General features: G+C 39.4%; 1 protein-coding gene across 1 annotated transcript in view; it reads right to left on the minus strand.

Moving 5' to 3' along the window:
- The window catches only part of MPPED2 (metallophosphoesterase domain containing 2), a 167,128-nt gene that overhangs the window by 57,904 nt on the left and 85,591 nt on the right, over positions 1 to 23,633 (minus strand). The window lies entirely within an intron of this gene.

The raw sequence follows: 23,633 nt of genomic DNA on the forward strand, positions 1-23,633 counted from the left end.
TCCCTAGGATTTCTCCAAGGAAATGAGTTGAGGCTCATTATCACTGTGTCCTGGAAGTCACCCAGAGAAGTCCATGGGGAGTGCCTTCAGCCCCACTGTTACAGAAGCATGTCCTTTGACCAGGCACATCCAATTTACTGTTTGCAGCAACCTCAACTCAAACAGTCTTGCTTGCCTGCGAGCAGTCACACGAGCGCTGGGGAACTGAGTGGTTTTAGCTATCCATTATAATCATTCTACCCACTTGTATTTTAGCATGTTATTTCATGGAACTTTATTATTTAATTTCACTTTGAAAGTATGCATAGCATGGTCCATTATGAAGAGGACAGTTGAGTAGACATGATTCTAATACCAGAGGTTTTAGGAAACTTTCTTCCTTCACTTATCACCTACCCCACTGGCCCCGTATGGTCTTTCAAGTGAACAAGCCCCCATAAAAAGCAGCAAGAACCACTTAAAAGTTGATCAAAGGATATACAATTACAGTTAGATAAGAGGAATATTTTTTAAAATGTATATAGGCAAATATATAGAGATAGAAATGTAAGTGATTATCTGGAGCCAGGGGCTGGAGGGAAGAGGAAAGGTGGGGAGAGGGGAGAGAAGTGGGGAATGACTACTGATGTTTATAGAGTTTCTTTTTCATGTGATGAAAATGTTCTAAAATTGATTGTGGTGACAGTTGCACAACTCTGTGAACATACTAAGAACCACTGAATTATATGCTTTAAATGGGTGAATTATATGATACATGAATTATATCTCAATAAAGCTGTTTTTTTTTTTTAAAGTAGACTGCCAACATCTTCATATCACTCATGGTCTTATTTAAATCATTCGTGGCCTGAGCTGCTTGCATCACTCTCCCCAGCTAAGGGCATGGTGCCTTATTTCTACTTCCAGACTTTCCTTGCTGCTTTGCCTAATGCTAGGTACCAAGTTCTGGTTTCAATAGCTGTTTCTCTCCTTGCTTCTTTCCCACCTTTTCTGCCTCTAGTCATTTTGCACAGATAAGTTTCCAACCTCTAAGACTCTCCATGGATCTGCCTCCCAGGATAACAGAAGAAAGAAGCTTGCAGGATGTGCCACCTAGGAAGGGTGCCCAGCTACAGCCCGAGCAAATCATCAAACATCTCTCACCATGAGACTCCTTGGAAAAAGGCAATTCATGTTTCATTATCAGGTTACTAGAATCATTGAATATTAGTCAGCAAGCCAGAAATCTAATCTTAATTCTCCCTTGCCGTCAGCCTATCAGTTCTAAATCTTTCAATTCTAACTTCTGAACTTATCTTGAGTCTGTCTTTCCTGTTCATCTCTCATGGCAATGCTTTAAGTAAGATCCTCAACATCTTGTTCCTGGACAATTACAGCATTCCTGATTATTGTTCCTGGTCTCATTTCTTTCGGCACTCCCTTCGTTTTAGCCCACACTGCTGCTAGAGTTCGTTCCAAAAGACAAACATAGCCAAATAATTCTCTTACTTAAAATCTTTCCATGTCTCACCAGAACCACAGGCTACAACCCAAACTCTTTTTCCCGGCACATCAAGCCCTCTGTGGCCTTCTTAGCCTATCACACACTGCACGCTAGAGCACTGGGATTACCCGCAAATCCTAAATTCTTAACTGCTTCTATTCATTGTACATGCCGCTCTTTATGCCTTAAATATTCTCTTCCAGATTCTTCTGTTGTCCTGAAGGCTTTCCTACTCACCCAAGTGGAATCGGGTGCTCATAATGTCTGTCTCCAGAGTAACCTTACAAAATTAGCTGTATCACTTGTGACAATCTGTTAAATGACCTACTTGTCTCTCTTGTAGTAAGAGACTTATGAAGTCCTTTAGGGTCAGTATTTTGTTTTGTTCATTCTCATAGTCCCAGCACCTAGCACTGCGCCACCACACGGAATAAATGTTAGCTAAATTAATGAACAAATGAAACTCAAGACATAACAGTGAGTTTCTACCATTGAGGCAGGTCTCCAAAAGGATTCCCTTAGGGTGTACATCTTCCCTAATTTTCTTTCTTTTTTCTCTTGGAACCAGAATCCATGGGTCCCTGAAAGACAACTAGTCAATTTAAAGCCGAAATTCAGAATAATCTCTATAAACATCGTGCAACCAAATGACAAAAAACATATTTCTTTTCAAGGTTGATAAAGTCCAAGTATGATTCTTGTCAATCTCAGCTATAGCACACGCCATGTGGACTACATTTGGGTACTTGTACAGAATACGCTTCTCAAGTCAAGGGGACCTTAGCTGCAGTTTAGGATACTGTGACCCAACAGGGATGGGTCATAGGGAAGCTTCATACTTTTGCTCCAAGTACATCCACAATCCAAGTGCCCATCAACAGATGAATGGATAAACAAAATGTGGCATATACATACAATGGAATACTATTCAGGCTTAAAAAGGAAGGAATTTCTAACACTTGCTACAACTTGGATGAACTTTAAAGACAACATGTTAAGTGAAATAAGCCAATTGCAAAAGGACAAATATTGCATAATTCTACTTATGTGAGTTACCCAGAGTAGTAAAATTCATTGAGATGCAAAATAGAATGGTGGTTATGAGGGGCTGGGGTAGGGGGAAATGGTAGTGACTAATGTGTACAGAGTTTTAATTGATAAAGTTCTGGAGATTGATAGTGGTGATGTTTGCACAACAATGTGAATGCACTTAATGCCATTGAACTATATGCTTAAAAATGGTTAAAATGGTAAATTTTATGATATGTTTATTTTGTCACAATAAAAAATAGGATAAAATAAAAAATATCAAAGTGAATCTTATGTACAAAGGATAAGCAACCTCTATGAAGTTTTTGTTTCACTTAAAATAATTATGTATATTTATTTTTGGTGTAAAACAGATTTCTTACTGTGTGTTGTGGTTAAAAATGTTTAAAAGCCACTGTTCCAAAAAAATATCTTCAACAGCTACATGGTATTCTATCACATAGATATATACTGCAACTTTAAATCAAACCCTCAGTTTTGGACATTGTTTTTTGGTTAATTCTCTGTGGTGAACATTATAAATATGTCTCTGTATGTATCCCTATTTTGCTTCCTGTTATGCATCTATTTTCTCAGCTTGTTTCTGTAATCATTTTTTGTATCTCACAATCAAACAACTCTCCAACAGTTTCAGTTTTGCCTTCTAATCTGATTTGCATTTCTAACCACACATATAAACCCCTCCTGCCAAAGCTCCTCCCCTGCTGCTGGAACTGTCCCTGTCCACCTTGTCCCGTGTCCACCAGGCTACGATTCCGGCTCTCAACAGAACGCTTCAATAGCAAGAGAGATTGGCACGTTATTTCCTCTGTAGCCACTGCCACTGTGATGGGCAGCCTCTAAGATGTTTCCTCTGATCACTCTGTCTGGTACTCACGCCTGAATGTGGAATTTTTTTCTCCCTCGGATATGGAGATGGGCTGGCCCTAGTGATTTGCTTCTGGTAAAAAGAGTTCAGCCACAGTGATGAGATGTTACTTCTGAGATTAGGTTCCGAAAAGACCCTGCTATCTGTCTTGCTGCCCCTCTCTGCTCATTCTGACTCACCCCAGTTGCCATGATGGGAGCTGCCCTATGGAGAGGTCCACACGGCAAGGAATTGAAGAAGGGTTCTGGCCAGGAGTCAGCAGAAAACCATGAGAAACTGAAGCTCTCAGTCCAACAACCTGCGACTTACAACAACCACTTGAGTGATCTCAGAAGTGAATTCCACCAAAGTCAAGCCTTGAAATGAGACCACAGCTCTGAATGGCACCTTGATTACGGTCCTGTGAGAAAGACTGTGAGCTGGAGAGCCCAACTAAGCTGTGCCTTGACTCCTGATCCACAGAAACTATAAGATAATAAATGTTTGTTGTTTAAGCAGCTGCATTTTGTGGGTTTTGTTTTGTTTTGTTTACATAGCTATAGATAACCAATACAGCTACATTGTTGGATCACTCTGCCTAATGCAAACTTAAAAAACCAATTACAACTCCAGGATTTTCAATTCATCATCACCACCACCTACTGTTGAGACCATTTCTAGCTTCCTGTGCCCAAAACAAAGATACTGGGATGAACAAAAGGCCAAAGTCCTTGGAAAAAGAGGCTGCAAGACAAATAAACCAGAAACTTAAAAAGTTTGCCACTGGCAAGATTCCTCTTTTTAACGGTATCACTTATCTTGTGTATGTGTATGTGTGTGTGTATTTGGGAGAGGGGGCAGGTGTTATGTTTTCCTATGGAACATTCAATCCACCTTATTCTGTTTAATAGCACATCAATTTTCCTTTGAAAACTCACCCCTATTCCACAGGTGGGGTCCAACTCACACCCTGGCTGGCTTAGGAAGAAGCACATGACTAGGCCTAGCCAATCAGAGCATTCCGCCCTCCTTCCCACACTGGTCCAGGAAAGGATATGTAAATCAAGCTGAAACAATTAGAATCTCCTGAATGAATGTAAAGCTAAAACAGCCAACAGCCACCACAGGGGAGTCTGTCTACCGTTAAAGCCAACATCTAAAGACCCAGCCAAGAAATAGAGATGGATTCCAGTGACATGGTAGTGTCTGGATCAAGCCATGCTTGATGTCAGTTATCCCCATGGACTTCTAAGTTATGTAAGCCAGTCACTTCCCATTTTTGTGGGAGGCATGTTGAGTTGTATTTCTGTTACTTGCAACCAAAAGAGTTTAAACTAACATGCTCATCCTGCTTTGCTGCTCCAAGACTTAAAACAAAACAAAACAAAACAGCTGCATAACTTGATAGATTAGAGAATGTTTCTGATACAAATTGAAGTTTTTCCTGACTACTGAAAGCAGCAATAGTCTTGAATATAAGTTATGGCAAGCTTGGTTCTGGAAAGGCCATTCTCTGGTACCGAAGATGGCTAGATATGAAATCCAGAATTTCGGTTGTTTTGTTTAAGACAACTTGGATTTCTTTCCCTCTTTTTTTCTCTCCTATGAGAGAAATGACTGATATAAATACTCCTTCCTTCCTTCTTCAAATATTTGATGAATGATACTGATAAATGTTGAGTGAAATAAGCCCCAGAAAATGACATTCAGCTTAATATCTTTTCTAAAAATCAGTTTTATTGGGATAAAATTCATGTAAAATAAGTTGTATCCATTCAAAGTGTACGGTTTTATGAGATTTTTGCAGATATATACATAACTATAATGAGGAAACATGGACAGAATCAGTATATCAAACATTTTCATCACCCTCAAAAATATTCCTCATAGCCCCTGCAATCTATCCTTCCCTCTGCCCTGCATCCAAACAACCACTGATCTTTTTGTCACTTTGGAATAGTTTGTGTTCTCTAAAATTTTATACAAATAGAATCCTTTGTGTCTAGCTTCTTTCACTGAATATAATGGATCTTCAGACTCACCTATGTTGCTCCAGGTATTAGTAAAGTTTATTCCTTTTTATTACTAAGTAATATTCCAGTGTATGGTTGTATCATAATTGTTTATCCATTCATGTGTGGATGAATATATGCCTAGTTTCAGTTACCGTGAATGAACCTGCCAAGAACATTTGTGTATACGTCTTTATGTGGACATATATTTTCATTTGTCTTGGGTAAATACCTAGGAGCAGAATAATTAGGTTGTATGATAACTGTGGGTTTACGTTTTAAGAAACTGCTAAAAAGTTTTTCAAAGAGGTTCTCCCAATTTACATTCACACCCACAGTGTATATAAGAGCTCTATTTATTACTCCATAACTCCATATATTTGTCACTCTTGGTATTGTTAGCTTTCTAAATTATAATCATTCTAATGGATGTGTAGTGGTATCCTGTTGTGGTTTTAATTTGCATTTCAGCCATAACTAATGATTTTGATTATCTTTTCACATGCTTTTTGGCTATTTGGATGTATCCCTTTATAAAAAGTCAACTCAAACTTCTGACCATTTATTATTGGTGGTGTTTGTCTTCTTATTGGGTTGTAAGAATCTTTTACATGTTCTAGACAGAGATTTATATAATTTCCAGGTTTATACATTGAGTTGTTCCCCCAGACTGTGGACTGCCTTTTGATTTTTGCAATGATGTTTTTCAAAGCAAAAAAAAAATTTAATTTTGGTGAAGTATTGTTTGTCATTATTTTCTTTAATGGTCAATGCTTTTTGTATATCCTATCCAAGAAACCTTTGCCTACCACAACGCTGCAAAGATTTACATTTTCTTCCAGAAATTTCATAGATCTAGTTTTTTTTATTTAGGTTAAGATCTATTTTATATGTGAGGTAAGGGTCAAGGTTTTCTATACTGATATCTATTTATCCAAGTACCACTTATTGAAAATTATTGTTTCTCTATTAATTTGCCTTGAAACTGTGCCAGATTTATTTGACCATATGTATGTGGGTCTATTTATGAACTTAGTTTTGTTTTATATTAATCTATATGTCTACTTTTCACCAATACTCCTTCCTTTTGACGAGGAAAATGTCACAGTAAGTCTGGAATCAGGCAGTGTAAGTCCATCAAGTTTTATTTATTAAATTACTTTCGGCTATTCTAAATCTTTTTTATTTTCAAATAAACATTAGAATCATCTTGGTTATTTATTTCCAAAAACAAAAAGCCTGCTGAGATTTTGATCCAATCAACAGATTGAGCTGAATCTACAAATCAATTGGGGAGAACCGAACAATTCACAAACATGGTACATTTTCATCTGTTTAAGTATTTTTTAATTTCTTTCAGCATTGTTGTATAGTTTTCAGTGAAGACATCCTCCGGGTCTTTGGTTATATTTGCTCCTAAGCATTTTAAGGTTTTAGTACTGTTGTAATTAACATTTTTAAAAATTCACTTTCTATTTTATGCTGCTAATACAAAAATATACAATGAGCTTTTTGTTGATATCAACCTTGCATCCTGTAACCTTATTCTTATTCACTTAATACTTCTAATAGTTGTTTTGTAGATTTCTTGGAATTTTCTACATTAACACTGATGTCATCTGCAGAAATAGACAATTTTACTTCTTTGTTTACAATATTCATTCCTTTTTCACTATTGACCACCAACTATGGTGTTAACTGTAGGTTTGTGTCCTTTACAGGATTGATGAGTTCATTTCTATTCCTAGTTGCTGAGAGTTTTCATCATGAAAAAGTGTTTCTTCACACACTTTTTCTGCATTTATTGAATTGGTCACATGGTTTTCCTCTTTTCTTCTGTTAATAGCATGAATTAGATTGATTGATATTTTTGTGTCACACTGATCTTACATTCCTGGGATAAACCCCAATTGGTCATAATATATTAACCTTTCTTGTTAATGTTGTTAGATTTGATTTGCTAACCTTTGGTAAAGTATTTTAGTGTCTGTTCATGAGGCATACTATTCTGTAACTTTTTTGGTAATGTCTCTGTTAGATTTTGGTATTAATATCATGCTGGCCGTAAAATGGGTTGGGAAGTATTTCCTTTTCTAATTTCTGAAAGACTTTGTGCAAGATTTAGTTACTTCTTCTTTGAACGTGTGACTGTTGATATCTGTGATGGGCAGTAGCTCAGATCTCAGTTCAGATTGCTTTCAATCTGCCCGTACCTGCATGGTCCCAGGGGACACAGACTTTGCAGAGTTTATACACAGAATTTGGTGTTCCTCTTATTTGGCGCTCTCTCTCTCTCTTTTACCTAGGATCCACTCCCCCCGCCACACCCTGACTGCTCTGGTTACTCTGAGCTCCTTCACATGGTTCCTCCTCCAAAAAAGAGTACAGGCTCTCTGCTGAAATTTTAGCCATTCCTGTCACAACTATGCTCAACTGTGGCTACCCTCAGGGCAAAAACACAGAAATGGAAAACTCTGGAAGTTGCTTCTTCTAACGTTCAACTCCCCTACAAAAATCTACCTGCTTCGGTGTACTCTCCAAAGCTTTTCGGTAGTTATTTTTTGTTTATAGTGATTTGTGGGAGGTGCAATCTGTTAGAAGCTTACTCCTCCATAACTAAAAGAGAACCCTACAGAATCTCTTTTATAAAGTTCAAAACCAGTAACCATCTATTGTTTAGATGTGTGTGTGTGTGTGTTATAAGAAGCATCTAAATAAGCAAAGGAATGATAAAGACAAAATTCAGATTAATGTATATCTGGAGAAGGCAGGCAGGGAATGAAAGATAGGAAAGCACACAGATAACTATACATTATTGTCAGTGTTCTAGTACTCTGGCTGCGTGTGGGTTAATGAGTGTTCACTACACTACTTATAAATGAATAAATACCATGATTATAGTATGGGCTAGGCACAGACCCATGATGGCAATGCACCATAAGCCAAGGACTTTGATTAATTTAGTTCTCTCCATCTAAAAACAAATGTTCATAGAATCCTCACCTTGTTCTTGGACTCCTGAAAAGTCTGGAAACCAATGAGATTCTGAGAAGCTGTAGTCACAGAGTCCGTGAAATGCCTAAGGATTTCTGAGATTAATGTACAGGTAAAATTCATGAACCATTCAAATTTAGGCATGTCTTAGACACACAGTTAATAATGACGAAATGCCTTAAATAACATTGTCATTTTGAATGGGAAGAATAAGAAGATAAAATCAAGCACGTGTGTAGTGATTTTTTGTTCACAACATGGACAGGCTATTTTGACAGAGAAAAGTTCTGGAAGGTTTAGAAGCAAGGAAAAACAAGAAAAGAGATTGAACTTACTACTGAAGCAATCTCCAGGCAGGAGAAAACTTCAGCTTGCTTGCCTGAAAGCACATCCACATGTCAAGGGCCGTGGGACATTTTCCCAGAGGGGCCTGGACAAGAAGCCTCCCTGGTCTTATTATCTGAAACTAGGCTGCATGGAACACCAGGGAATATGCCACCGGGAGGGAGATCACACTGGCCGGGAGGGTGGAAAAAGTGATGCAATCAGAGAGTTCTTTCCCATCTCTAATTTTATGACTGTCTGTAAAAAGAAAGGAGAATTCAAACCACTTCAAAATAAGATCACCGGAGACCCGGCTTAGATGGCTGGATCTGATTGAGAATGAAGGTTGTTAGAAAGATTTATTTTTCTGACTGATAATTACATACGATGCCCAAAGATACCGCCCTTTGACTACTGCCTCCTGGCAAATACTGGGTAAAATTCCAAACTAAAGCACAATAATTTCTCTGGGAATTGACAACAGGAGAGGGAGAATCTACAAACAACTCTGACAAATAAAGGCTTTCCTTCCCAACAACCAAAAGCTTGACAGATCAGGCCCGATGTTTCATTTCTCAGGATATTTAAAAGAGCACAAGTAGAAAAGCTCCCTTCCACCTGCTTGCTAAAACATGGTTTTATTTTAAGGAGAGTGCACTCCAGAAGACAAACTTCTAAAGAAATAAATACCATGAGACTTCCTTTTCTTTTCTCTGATTTGATATCATTAATAATAAATTGTATGTATTTTCCCGAGTCAAAGAAAAAAAAATCAGTGGCTGTCTGTTGCTTTCACTGAGACAGTCATAAAAGCACATTTTAAAACTATGCCATATACATATACATACACACACACAAGTACTTTTTAAAAAAAAAGAGAGAGACTGAGAAATTTGCTAATGCCTCTAAAATTCAAATCTCCAATCAACTGAATAGGGTTGTAAGTAAATAGGACCTCTTTGGGGGGAGGTAATCCCAATTACGTGGCCAGCTACAGGGACACCCAAGTTTATGTCAGTAGCAGATTCTGATAAGATACGCACCAAAGGAATCACGTCTGGACTGTTTCAACCGGGAGGTTGTCAGTGTGATGCTGGTATTTAGCTGTGATCTGGAGATCAGCAAAGGTCAGGCTGGACAAAGCAGCGCCTAATGAAGCTTCTAGTGTCTGGGGTGAAAGAGCCACAAAGCCTTTCAAATTAGCAGCTGAATCCTGACACTCATTAGTGATTATATTAATATATGCAAGAGCTGCATCTTAAGCCCCAACCAGTAAAACAGCCTAGACGCTCTGCATACACACAAAGGAAATAAAGTAGGTACAAATATAAAGAAGGAGAACCTTTTACATGCCTTTCCTTTCACATTGTGACATTTTTCTTTCCCTTTTCTTTCTTTCTTTTTACATTAGTGACAGGACTGCACTATGCTTCCAATTTCATATTAAAATAATTACCACCGCCACTAAAAGGAGACTTTCATTTTTTTTAAATTTTAATCAAGGAAGGTCTAGTCAGAAATGGCTTCTGCTAAGTTCTGTACAAGACATAATACACTCTCGTTAACTAACAAAACCAATAAATCAAGCTGAAGCACTTATTAAAGTATCTTACAGGACTAAATTTATCACTGATGACAAATTTAATTTGGGATTCTGAGAGTTGGCTCCTTGCATATACTTCAACAGATTTTTTGGAGGGGGCAGTTATTTCACAAGTAATGAATGCTAAATTCACCTGAAATTTTTAGAGATGTAAAGAGGCAACTTTTAATAAAAAACTGTTCTTCCTAGAGCATCACCGTCACTGGAAAAGTTATGCATTAAAATTCTTTTCTAGCAATGCTATCCTTTGCACACTAAGTTAGGAGAATTGTATAAACAGTGATAATGAGCATTTTACTAAGCAATTTATAACCATCGCTCAGTTACTCACACTCGATCTCCACAGGTAGGTCAGTTATTGTCCCTTGATAATGAAGATAAGAAAATTGAGATACAGAGTTTTCCCTACATAACAGGTAAGAATAATTTTAATCTGTGGCAAGGTCATTTGGCACAAGGGAGGTGGAAAGAAAAACGTAAAGAAATTCACGGAATTGTACTGGGTCTTCTTTATAATTACCTAATATTATAGCTAAAAGGATGATATTCCCACTTTAAGTATCAAAAGAGAATCACATTTCAAACACACATAAAATTATTATTAATAGGCAACCTTTCCTTGACACCATGCTTCTAGACCATAATGTGAATAATGCCTTATTTTCTGTTCCGGTCAACTGCATTTTGTGCAGTTTATTGTACACCACAACCAGGTTACACAAGTCATATTTTCTACAAACTTTTCCTCCTTCTAAAACATTGCTCTATAATTCTACATCAGCATTTTCCTGTTGTCTTTTCAAACAGTATCTTCTTTCTTAACAATGCAATCAGCATATAAAAACCAAATTTCGCCACCTGGTCCCATTTAAGGCAAACCAAGCAGCCTGGACCACAGCCTGACAAGGAGAACGCATTAAGCTTTTGAACAAAAGCATCCAAGTCGACCTGTTTTGCAGACTGATTAATAGAAACAAGCTCCAAGGACTAATCACAAGTCGAGCCCTGTTTTGCAGATTAATAGAACAAAGACACAGGAGAGGAGGGGAGGTTACAGCACTAGAATACAAATAAGCAAAGGTAGGCACTAGGCTTTCCTTGACTGAAGTCACAGCCTGTAAAGCCAGACCCAGAAGCCCAAGTCCAAGGGTGTCACATTCAGGGATGAATCCAAATGCCGCACTAAAGAGGTCTGGGTTTTATCAGCCAACGCACCATCCCATAAGCCATCTAGTTTCTACCTTCTTTGGAGATTTTGATTTAACAGAGGAAACAGAATTTTCCAGCATACTAATGCATGGCTCTGGGTGCTCTCAGGGGTTTCCTTCCATTTCAGCTGCACAAACCACAGCACTTGTTGATTAGGACATTCCCCTTCACTTCCCGATCTTTGAATGAGGTGATCTGTGGAATCTACGCCTATAAGCTGAACCCCCCCATACGCACACAGACTATATATGGAACAGCAACACAAAGTCAGAATAAGAGAGTTAGCTTCCAGTTAGCCACAGACATACTTTTTAAACTAGAGAAGTGACTCTTCTTCCTGACTGTAAAAATAAAATTAACCTGCTGTAAGAATGTACAAAAGCCCAGGAATGGTAGAATGGGAGAAAGAAAAAAAAGAACATTCATAGGAGAAAATTGCTGTTACACTTGGTGGTGTATTATCGCTCAGTTTTCGTTTTCTGTCAATATTTATATATGATTTTTATAATGTTATGATCCATTTGTGTATTTTTGGTGGGGATATATGGCTTTTAAAATGCTTACTGTTAACCATAAGAAGAAAAACATACCATTGCTCCCTGATAGATGATGTTAATTCTTCAATGGATGAAATCATTCAAGGTGAATGCATGAATGTCTTTTACTGGAATTGTAACATCTTCATACATGTGAGTATGTGGTTAACTGAGAAGAGTTTGCATAGTGTGGGAAACATAACCTTTAAGAATTGAAATGTCTACTTTTGTGTGATTTCTATTCTTGATGATTTTCTACATTATCTATTTTCCTTTCATCATTTTTTCTACTCTTACTTACAGAAACCCAGAAAAGCAAAAGCTTTTTCAGTCTCGTTCAAAAGAAGAGTATTTGATTTAATATTTTCAGAGTGAGACAAAGGGAATGGATTTTCTCTGGCATAGTTGTATTCTGCTTTATCAATAATCCAATTATTCTGTTTATTGCAACAATTGACAAAGCAAAAACACATTCATAATGATATTCATGATGATATAACAAGAGTTAACAAAGTCTTAGAACTGACTTTAGAGCACTGTTAAGCCTGTGGTTTGAAAGCTAGCCAAACTTCAAGATGTCCTAAGAAGTGATCCCACCTCTCTCAGATGTTTCAGAGTTCAAACTCTACAGAAGGTTAACTCCTACAGCAAATAACTTTAAACACCAATACCCTCCCTTTAATAGTAATAGTGAACAGCACATATTAGGAAGGCACTCAATACCCTGAAAATTGCCTGCTGCCCCTGAAGCTGCAATGCAAGCTGGCAACCACACAGAATTGGCCTTCAGTAAGAGCTATTTAAAAATCACAAAGCTCAGACCTAGCACCTCTCTCTCTTTCTCTTTCTCTCTCTTTCTCTCTCTCTCTCTCTCTCACTCACATACACACACACACACACACACACACACACACACACTTGGGTTTTCCATTTTTTTCTACTCATTCTTCTGGCCCAACAGGTAAGTACTTCTTTTAGAATTAAATCTTTTTAAGGGAGAGGCTGAATTTGGATAAGAAAAGGAACCAGTCTTTGCTGTTTCATCTGAAAAAATGGAAAGCATTAAAGAATGTTTAGTAACAGAGACAGCAGCTTTGGCATAGCCCAAAATCCTCCTTCTCCAGTACTTCCTAAGTATGAATTTCTTTAAATAATACAAAAGCAAAACCCATGAATGAACACTCTGAGTTTTTAAAACAAACTTGTCTTCCACAATATTTTTCCTTAAATTCTAACACCAAGGGAAAAGAACAGTAAGAAGGTGACTTATAATGCCCCAGCAACGTATTTCCAACTAGTTAGTTTTGCCATCAACAATTTCTGATTCGGTTTTAGCCTAGCAGCTTTTATTTTGTTCTTCAAAAATCAAAGGTAGAAGAGTTTTTCTACTGATTCTTGATTCAACATAAAAATAGAGGCCCAAATAATGGCTAGTGATTTACGGGTTGGACTTTTAAATCATTAAGATAAAAAGTTTTTTCTAGTGTCTGTCTTTGACAGTCCTTTTTCTAGAACTATGGGGCTCCAAGTTACTTCCTATGGCCTTGAGTAGCGTGGAAATTCTGTACACCCTATTAGATTCAGTTTTAAGATTGATATGTTCCAGAAATTCAGTATATATGGTAGCTTGAAATATAGTGAGAAAAAGAAAATAATTGTCATTTATTAAGCCAGGCAGCCATCAGAGACACTCAGTTTTATGTGAAATCATTTTGTACATAATATATAAAAGAAGTGCATAACCAATTTTAGAAAAGAATGGAAAATCAGTGTGTCTACTCTGACCTTTCTTTCCCTTTACAAACATAGCATTGGTTTTACTTAGTCTTCAATGCTGATTTACAGTAGATTCATATGAAATTTTAGCACCACTTTTTATTTAACATGATCCATCCTATAAACCCACCATGCCAAGATGCTAGGCCTGAAAGCATCTAAATTAACCAATAAATATCACTAGCACCTTCAGATGCTGTCTTGGGAAACTTTATCGCGGGAAGAATCTTTTTTAGGACAGGTCTTAACCACTTCCTCTAATTTGCTCTTATACACCAGGCGCTTTTCTTCTCATTGCCTTTTCATTTCATTCTTTTGCTACAAATTTCATACTTGTACATTATTAGTCACAGTAACTATATTTACACTTTAATCAAGCTGATCTTTTATATTGGAACAAAACACTTTTCTGATGTCATCTCCTGAATTAATGCAGATTTGCAGCTCACCTTTTCTGCTCTTTGCAGAAGGCAGACACATTCTGCTAACCCAGAGGCTTTCAAATTTGCCACCAACTTCGTGTTGGAGCAGCCCTCATGGAACATTCCACATTCAATTTATAGTCATCATCCAAGATTACCTTTATTTTTCCTGAGTGAAAATGCACTGCCAAGTGTTACGCATACATTGAAAATGATACTCCATGTAAGTGACCTTAAAAATGCCCCATATGTCTTCATTTAACAGACATCTATTCACTCTTCCATACTTTTGACAAATACAAGAGAATGTGGGGTTTCTTTCCTAAATGATTTCCAGTTATCCAGATCATAAGCAACTTGTTGTGCAAACACACCATACAATATTCACTTTTAGAAATTTTCTCTGTTCCTCTCTCTCTCTCCCATACTTACCCCCTCCCAAACAAGGGTAACTATTTTCCTAGACTAAGTTTCTTATTTCCCTCACTTCTGCCCCCCACTGCTTCTCTTCTGCCCTGGTGTACCACCATACAAAGGAACAAAACAAACAGAAAGCAAACAAAACAAAAACATAATAGCCATTACAAAACTAACCATTGTTACCTTGCAGGGAAGAAAATAACTGAGCACTTACTGAGTGCCAGGAGCTTAACATAGACGATCTCATTTTAATCCTATGAAAAATATACTATGAGTAGTGAAAAAAAATAAAGGCTTTGGAGCCAAACATTTGGGACTGATTTCTAGTTCTTTGCAACATGAGTGTCCTTGGGTGAGTTTTTTAACTTCTCTAACCTTTCATTTTCTCATCTCACAGATGGGGGTAATGTTACCTCTTTTACAGGGTTGCTGTGAGGCTTAAAAACAATGTTACATAAGGTACCTGTATGTGAATGATGCTCAATAAATCGCAGTTACTATGATTTGTATACCCGTTTGACAGATGAAACCGTGGCTCAGAGAGACTGGATAACATGCTTAATAAGGTAAATAAGTTCTAAACGATAAAACTGAGACTCAAGCCTGATGGGGTCAGCTGCTTCTAAGGCCAAAGCCTGGAGACCTCTAAGCCACTGCCTCTCTCCTTCCGTAGGCAGAACAGGGTCGTAGCTGGTTAAGCTGCATCCCGCGCGGGGAGCAAAGCTCTCAGGGTAACCCTTCCTGCTGGGCAGGTCCTGCAAGAAGATTGTTAGCTTGAGGAACTGGTGGTTTAAGAGAAGAGGGAATCTGCACGAATTTGTTGAGGAACAGTTCAACAAAGCCTTCTCCATCGGGGAGATGTCCCTAAGCACCCATGGTTCAGCCAGTCCCCCACCAAGCCTCCCACAGGCTTAAGGATGAACCTGTGAGAGGGTGGGTGACATCACGTCTTGACAGCCCTCTCACAGAGCAGCCTAGAAGGGCAGAGGGCTTCTCCTCTGTCGGGCACAGAGCACAACGTGGCTTTGATTACCAAGACTCCATTGTGAAACAGTTTTGGCAGCACGGAGGCTCATCAGAAGGCGTGGAAGGAGGTCCTGCAGCCACACAGCAGATGTCATGCTGGCAAAAGGTCAAAGGGACAACCTCATGTCCATGTGCACCTTCGTCAGAGGTCATCAGGAGAGTTCAGGAAGCAGTGCAGTGACCTAGACTACCTTGGGGACCTGTCTGAGCCACAGGGGAGAAGAGCACCTCAGGCAGAGGAAGCAGCAGCTAGGACTGGAACCAGCGAGGACAGGTTTACACTGCCCATGGGGCTCCAGCAGGGTCACCGTCTGGCGAGACCCGGAGAAGTTCACCCACACGTACAGTTCAGAGCACAAAAGAAGAAACCCATGTTTGTCAAATAGCTTGAAAATAAATGGTACAGAGTCCACATGACCCTAATGTAAGAATTCAACCACTGGGAATTCAATCGTTGAGACATGGGAATACCATTATGCCTATTTGACCAAGGATGTTCTGAGAGCTCATCCGTCTAGCTTCCTACCAACCTCACCCTTTATGCTGACCGCCGTGCAGCCTGGCAGAGACAGTCTCCCAATCTCACAGCAGCTTCTATAGCTGCTCACAGAATGGGGATAAGGCATCCGAGGTGAAGAAATGATACTAAAGAGCCTAAAGATACTGGTGGAGCCTTTCTTTGAAAACTCTCACTGCCTTAAAGTCAGGTTTGTCCTACTCCCATCCCTCATTTTTATCAAAGCACGCTGCCCTGGATAAATATTAGGCTCTCTACATTTCCAAATGTTCAGGAAGAATCTAGGTATGCTCTTGAAATGCATGGACATTGTTTAGGGCTTTGTTGGGTTCCATTCTGCTCATTCATCTCCCGTGCTCCACTCTGTAGACTCAAGACTATGCTTGATCTTGTACTGGAGATATTTTCTTTCCTTTTGCAACTGGGTGTCTCATCTGTGTAAACCTTCGGTTCATCAGCCACAGGTATCTCTCTACCACTACTGCCCTCATTCAGTCATTCATTCATTCAGCAGACATGGACTGAGCACCTACTATGTGCCAGGCACTGAGTGAGCCTGTGGTATGTACAGAGAACAAAGCTACCAGGTCCCTGCCCCTGGGGTGTATAGCCACTTTATAATCTCTTTCTATCCACCACCAGCAGCTTTGGGTTAAAAGAAGGAGCCTGTCAGTGCAACAGGAGAAAATGAAAGAACACCCAGCAGCCACCCGGCCGTGTCCGAATGTGAAGGCCCAGGTCTTCTGCGGAGCACAGCGCTGGGCCCCCGGCAGGCCTGACTGAGAGGGACACGCTGCCGGCACTGCCTTCTTGGTGCATGTGCCCACAGCTGCTGTCCTCTCAGATGCTGCTCGGTGCTTTCGGGGGGAAAACGCCACATGCAACCAATACTTGCCCCCGATGTGTGTTGCATGTGAAGTTGTCTCTGTGGTGCAGAGGAAAGAGAAGGAGCTGACCCACGTATTACAATGCATCAAAACGTAGATTTTTTTTAAAACCCTAGTCTCTGGAACACACCATGCAAAAGATAATTCCTTTCTTCTGCCCCTTCAATACTCCTATTTTCCCCTATCGGCACACCTCACCACTTAATCCTAAGAGCCCCGATGGGTGTCGGCTTGGATTTCTGTACCCTTTTTGCAACTAGATGGAAACAGACAAGAAGTGACCACTTCCTGAGTTGCTCAGGTCAAGGAGTAGAGCGACATCTGAGGTTACTAGGATATCCTGGTGTAGTCTAAAGAACTCAGCAAAGAAACCCTGGATGCTAGTCCTATTTCTCTTCCCAAACTAACTCTGTGGCTGTAGGCAAGTCACCTAATCTGTCAAAAACTCTCTCTCTGTTTTGGTCTCCTCTGTCATAAAAAAGCAACACCTGATATATATGCATTTGTAATATAATAATAATTATAATAATATAACTTGTAATTATAATAATAGGCTATTATTATTAATACATGCCCTGCTTCTTTTAAAGAATTGCTGTGAGGCCCAAATGAGATAATACATATGACATTTCTCTGAGTGAAACACACTCTGCAAATGTAAATTTATTATTGTTGTTTGCTAACTGGGATGCTCTCTCAGAATGTGCAGGCAAAAATTTAAATGATGCCAACCGTTGCTACGGAGCATAACTGAATGCACACCAACACTCTTTTAACCACCTCCACATTCTTCCATACAACCACCACCAGCACATCAGATAAAGACACCGGGGCAGGTTTAAAGGTTGAGCTAGCTGGCAGCAAGGTAAGAGTGAATTGGATCCAACAAGCTCCACATGTAAACTGGCTTTTGAAATGGTATTTACTGATCTGGCTATCAATGGGAGGTAGGAAGCAAAGTGATCAGTTTTGTTTTCTCCTTTTTCAAATAAACAGGGCAGTTGCTAAACCAGAACTGAATCTGATCCCATCCCATGCAGCTTTAAGAGCAGTCAGCTGCATTCTGAAACAGACAAAAATGTAAACAGAGCCCTGTAACTCTAGACTAGGGCAGAACAGCCATAGGTTTCATAATGGGAGAGTCTATGGGCCGTGTGCCAAGAAAAATGAAATGTTAGCCTGGGCCTTTAAACAGAATCATGTAAGAGCAGAGTGCATATTTGTTTAACACACACACACAAGACCTTTTTCTCTGCCAATACCTTCCTGAACCCTCCTGAATAAAAGCCAGAATCCCTGAAAACGTGGTGCAGAACCAATATTGTCTGCATAGTCTCATTCTTTAACACAAAAGGATTTTTCTGCTGAACACAGAGCTGTTTCTTTCTTTCTTTTCTTCTTCTGCTGCTGCTTCTTTTTGGGGGGCCAAGTTAATTACAAAGTATGACCGTGAAAATAAAATAAATGAGCCCATTCCACCCATCCCCGTATCTGAATTCTGTCATATGAGTTGCCAATTGCTTTTCTAAGCCTCTCATTCAATATCTGCTGTTAATTTGTTCGCTGTTTCAAGAACTTGAAGACTGTCAGCAAAATACATGATGCATTACAAAACTTATAATTGGAAATAAAAACATCTGAAGCTTTCCTGACAGGATAAACATAAAGTACTATTGCACCGATCAGAACAAGGAAACATGAGCAACCTTACAGCTCTCTGTGTACAAACACAATCATAAATGCTGCAGAGAGTGGAATCAACACTCCACTCCCACCTTGAAAAATGCTGAGAAAATTACATCCCCGTGAATGAATGAACTCAACATGGCTATGATAGGAAATGAGGGGAAGAGAGGAGGGGGAAACAAATACTGCTCGCATTTCCTTTGAAAGTGCAACCCCATGGACTTTCCTCTTCCTACGTCAGCCATTTTAGAATGGCACTGCCTAGGCCTCATCTAATTTTCCTGCTGTAGAAGTTAAGGCACTTCCTCCACAGTTACTAAATCTGACAAATTACACCTGGGTCCACTCTAACGTGGAAAAATGTGCTCTTTGTTCCTGACCCCTTGGTCAGTCTAGAGATCAAATTCCTGGACATCGGAAAGCCCCACTCATATTCATTAAAAGCCACAGGAGACCGGCTCTGTATTTCTGTTCAAGAGGAGAACAAGGTGCCGGCTTTCGCTGAACAATGCAACTGCTCTGCTCCAGTTGGTGCAATACAGACCTTTTACTTTTGCAGCTTGGCTGCTAATCAATTAGTATGTGGATTTTTTTTTTTTTCCCCCTGCACAGCATCTTAGTATCAAAAAGAGCAACTGAAATCAGAAAAAGAAGAGGCTAGTTGATTTTTAACTGCCAAGTCCCATGAGTGAGTTTACCGAAACCCGCTTGCATTAAAATGCGGGCTGCAGATTCAGTAACCAAAAATACCAAGATCATTTCAAAATTCCACCTCCCCTCTACCCTGGCCAGACAAGCAATTAGTTACCACAGTGGCTACTATTTGACAGATTAGAATTTTGTCTCCTCGTTCTAACCATACTCAGCATTTGGAAAAGACATTACAGAACTAAGAGTGAGTCACAAAGAGGAAATTGGGAACCATCTTGGTGACAGAGAATCAACACACCAGGGAGATGAGAAATCCATGGGATTTCCTGTTGGAAGAGCCAAGTGTGAGGCTGATCTAACTGCCTGACAACACCAGACCCTCTTCTTCTGCCCCCAAAAAAGAAGAGGGAAAAAAAAAAAAAAACCAGGAAAAATGAAGCACATCTGTGACTGAACTATTAAAAAGAAGATGCCTGACTCCTTTCTTCAAGATTCTTGGAAGAATGAGATGGTAAATTATATACAGAAGCCGAAAAAAACTGCCTTAAGGCCTCCTGAGGCAAAGATGCCCCAGAGAATTCATCAACTCTTGCCCTCTTTCCAAGGGAGCCTCTCTCTTTCCCGGACGTGGAATCCCACTTACAACTTTTTCGGTTAGACCACTGAATTTTCCCAGACCCATCAAACCACATTCAAAGCCTCTTCCTTGGGGATCTAATAAGGACTACAGCACATTCCAGTTGCAAACACATATGAATGCTCTGGTGTGTTGTAAGTTATTTTTTACATACAAATTCCTGTTAAACTGTAAATTAGAAAACACTCCTTTAATTCTCCCTGGTCTTGAGGTAGCTTTCAGCTGCGCTACAAGTTATAAACATGTAATGAATACAAACTAATATTCTTTTTCAGTAGCTAAAGTCACAATCCATATTTTTTTAAATACATGAGTTATAGCTGTTTTCCTGGTGTGATGGCAATTACTTTTGAGAAACCTATGTCAGGACGAAAATCCTTAGTATCAGCGTTCTTATTTTGATTTCTATTTTTAAATTAAGACCACTAGCAGCATCAGTAATGCAGAACTTAACATTTCCTCCAGAAAAGTCATTGGAAAAGCATGGAAATCAAACTTAATCAGTTTGCATCATTTTGGGGTTGAAAGATCTGTTGGGTTATTAAGCAGGCATTCACCTATGGGTAGGTCTCACGGATGGAAAAACCTAACTTCTGAAGGGAGAAGAGTGGTACCTACGGTATGAGTTCTCCCACACTTTGCTTCTAGTCAAATTCGTAATGGTAAAAGAGGTTAAAAATTGTTCAGGTCATTAAAATAATCAAGCATGCCCCACAAATATATATTCTCTTTGCTGATTCTAACTTTGGTGACTATTTAAGTGTGTATGAGAGAGACTAGGACAGGGCTCGTTCCCCCTGTTTTACAGCTAAATAGAGAAGTGAAGTGACTTGCCCAGTGCCATCCAATCAGCAGGAGCTGAACTACAGTTAGAACCCACCCCATCAGACTTCTAGTACCACAGTCTCCTTATGAAGGTATAAAGTAGATTAGAAACACCAACACCCCACTACTAGTATAATAGCTAACACTTATCAAATGCTTACTCTATACTAGGAAACCTTCTATTGTGCTGTGGATGGATTAATCTAGCTTCATAACAATCATGTCAGGCAACAACCATGCATGTGATTTTATCTCCCATTTCAGAGAGGAGGGAACAGAGGCTTATAGATGTTAAGAAATCTGCCCAAGGTCCCAGGGCTGCCTAAGTGGTAGAGATAGCCAGTACTGTCCTCTCCACACAGAAATGCTAATACAGACATTCCTACATCAATGTTCAGATCATCAGTAGTCCTGGGAACATGAAGTTTAACAAAACAGCTTCCTAGTGAGATCCAAACTACTGATGCCTCCAAAAATATATGATGAAATTGAAATATTCTTTTTGTCAACCTCTGTGTTCTTAGTCAAAACACAAAGCATCAACAATTCCAATGCATAGGGCAAAACCCATTTAAAGATCTGTGTCATTGTAAAAAGATGCTCAGCAGGAAATAGTTCAAGCTCTGCAGAAATCCCAACAAACATTCTGTGTAACCACAACTTCAGGAGAACATATCAGAAAACTAAATGATGCTGCCTATTTTGTCCACTTTACCACCTTGGCCAGTACTAAAATTCAAAAACTTCAAATTTTAATCCAGTTCAGATATTTGCACCACCACCAAAACCACATCATGACCCATCACATCACGTATTTGAATTGCTCTGTTTGTTTGATTTCTTGAGATGCTGCAAGATCTGCCTCAGGACCACAATCATTCCCCTCATTCATTACAGCTGTAATCTGGTTTAGCCAAACCCTACCCTGAACAGATCTGAATCAGCTCCGATAAAAGAGGAAGTCTGTTGCTGTCATCATGTCAGCAACTATCAATCCAAGGATCGCAAAGGTCTCGCTTGCTCAGGAATAGCCTTAAATGTCCGTGCCTCCTGAAGATTTTTTCAAGAACGATTTTAAATTATTGAAAAAAAATCCATCTTAACTTGCATGTCGAGCTTCTCTGCCAACCAGAGGTCATTTCTCAGCTATTGCATTGTGCTTAAGAACTGGACTATGAAGCTGGAAATGCTCTCTCCCTCCTGCCCTTTACCCAGAAATGCTAATATCAACATCCTATATTACCCCGAGATCAGTTTTTAGATTATAGTTTGACAGGACTAATTTCTGCTGTTTATTCTCTTGCCCTTTACCACCTTCTCACACATAAAAAAGTAAATTGATGCACACTAATAAAGCTGGGTATAAACTGGATCTGCAGATTATAACCACCAATGACCACATCATCACCACCACCCCCGCACCCCACAATCATACTGCATACCCTGCAGTCACACTTGCTGGTTTCAAATCAGAACATGACCTCTTACTGTCTGTGGTGATTCTAGAGCAATTACTTAACCTTTCTGTGCCTGAATTTTCTGATCTGCCATCATTACAGTGCCTAAAGGTATTTAGAGTATTAAATGAGATAATAGATACAAAGGGTTTTAGAACAGTGCCTGGCACATAGCAAGTACTTAAGTAAGAGTTCAAAAGCATTGTCAGGTTGACTTTAAACAGATATGTACTTCCTGTACTCACTCATCAGTACTTCTGGATACCAACCAATAAAGCTAGAAAAAAACAATTACAGAAAGTATCTCAACTTTTTATTTTACAGAGGACAAACCAAACAGTTGAGTCAAGTGGTCAATCTGAACTCACTCTGCTTGTCTTTTCCCTGCTTTATCCACAACTCCTAGGGAAGAACTGGTGTACTTTTCTGGGTTAGGTGAGTAAAGGTTAGTTCTTCTCCCACACAGAGCCCTCAAAAAAACAAAATCCTAGAATCCTCTGATACTGCTGATGTGGTCTAAAACTCCCATTTTAAAGAAGAAAAAAGTAGCTCTAGGAGCTAAGTGACTTGCCCAATTTCAAATACTCAGCGGCAGAGCCAAGGCCAGAAAAATGATAATTATTATCCTAAGCAAGCCACCAGATGCTCTAAGTCCATTGCAAACGTCACCTATTTAATCCTCATAATAACCCTCTAAAGTAGGTATTATTTCACCATCTTAAAGATGCAAAAACAGAGGCTCAGATGCTGTGAAGTAACCTCTTTAAAACCTGACAACTGACAACAGATAGAGTCAAGATCAAAATGCTTCCTGTCTGGTCCCAAAGGATATGTGCCTGCTTCCAGTTTTCTGAGAATTCTAGTAGCAAGAGCTCTCAATCAGTAACTTCCAAATTGTCTGTGCATCAGCCCCATCTGGGGAAGCTTTGAAGAAATACAGATTGCTGGGCTTCACCTCGGGAAGTAGAGTCAGGGTCTCTGGGGACAGGGCTTCAGTCTGTATTTCTACAGAGCTCTTCATTCTGATGTGTAGAGAGATTTGAGAAACCCTAACCTAAGCAAGATATTTTATGGCTGCTTCTAGGGCAAAATGAGAGGAAAATGAGTTACCTAAGGCTGATGGAATGTTCAGAGTAGCTGAGTCTGTGTGAAGGGTAACATGGTGACCTTCTCCCATATCCTTCTGTGTCATACAGACACACATGTAGCCCCAGTCATATAAGCGTACACAGATGGCCCTCTGTATTCATGAGTTCCCATCCGTGGATTCC

Source organism: Lemur catta, chromosome 7, assembly GCF_020740605.2.
Source record: "Lemur catta isolate mLemCat1 chromosome 7, mLemCat1.pri, whole genome shotgun sequence".
In the NCBI taxonomy this organism is placed as follows: domain Eukaryota; kingdom Metazoa; phylum Chordata; class Mammalia; order Primates; family Lemuridae; genus Lemur; species Lemur catta.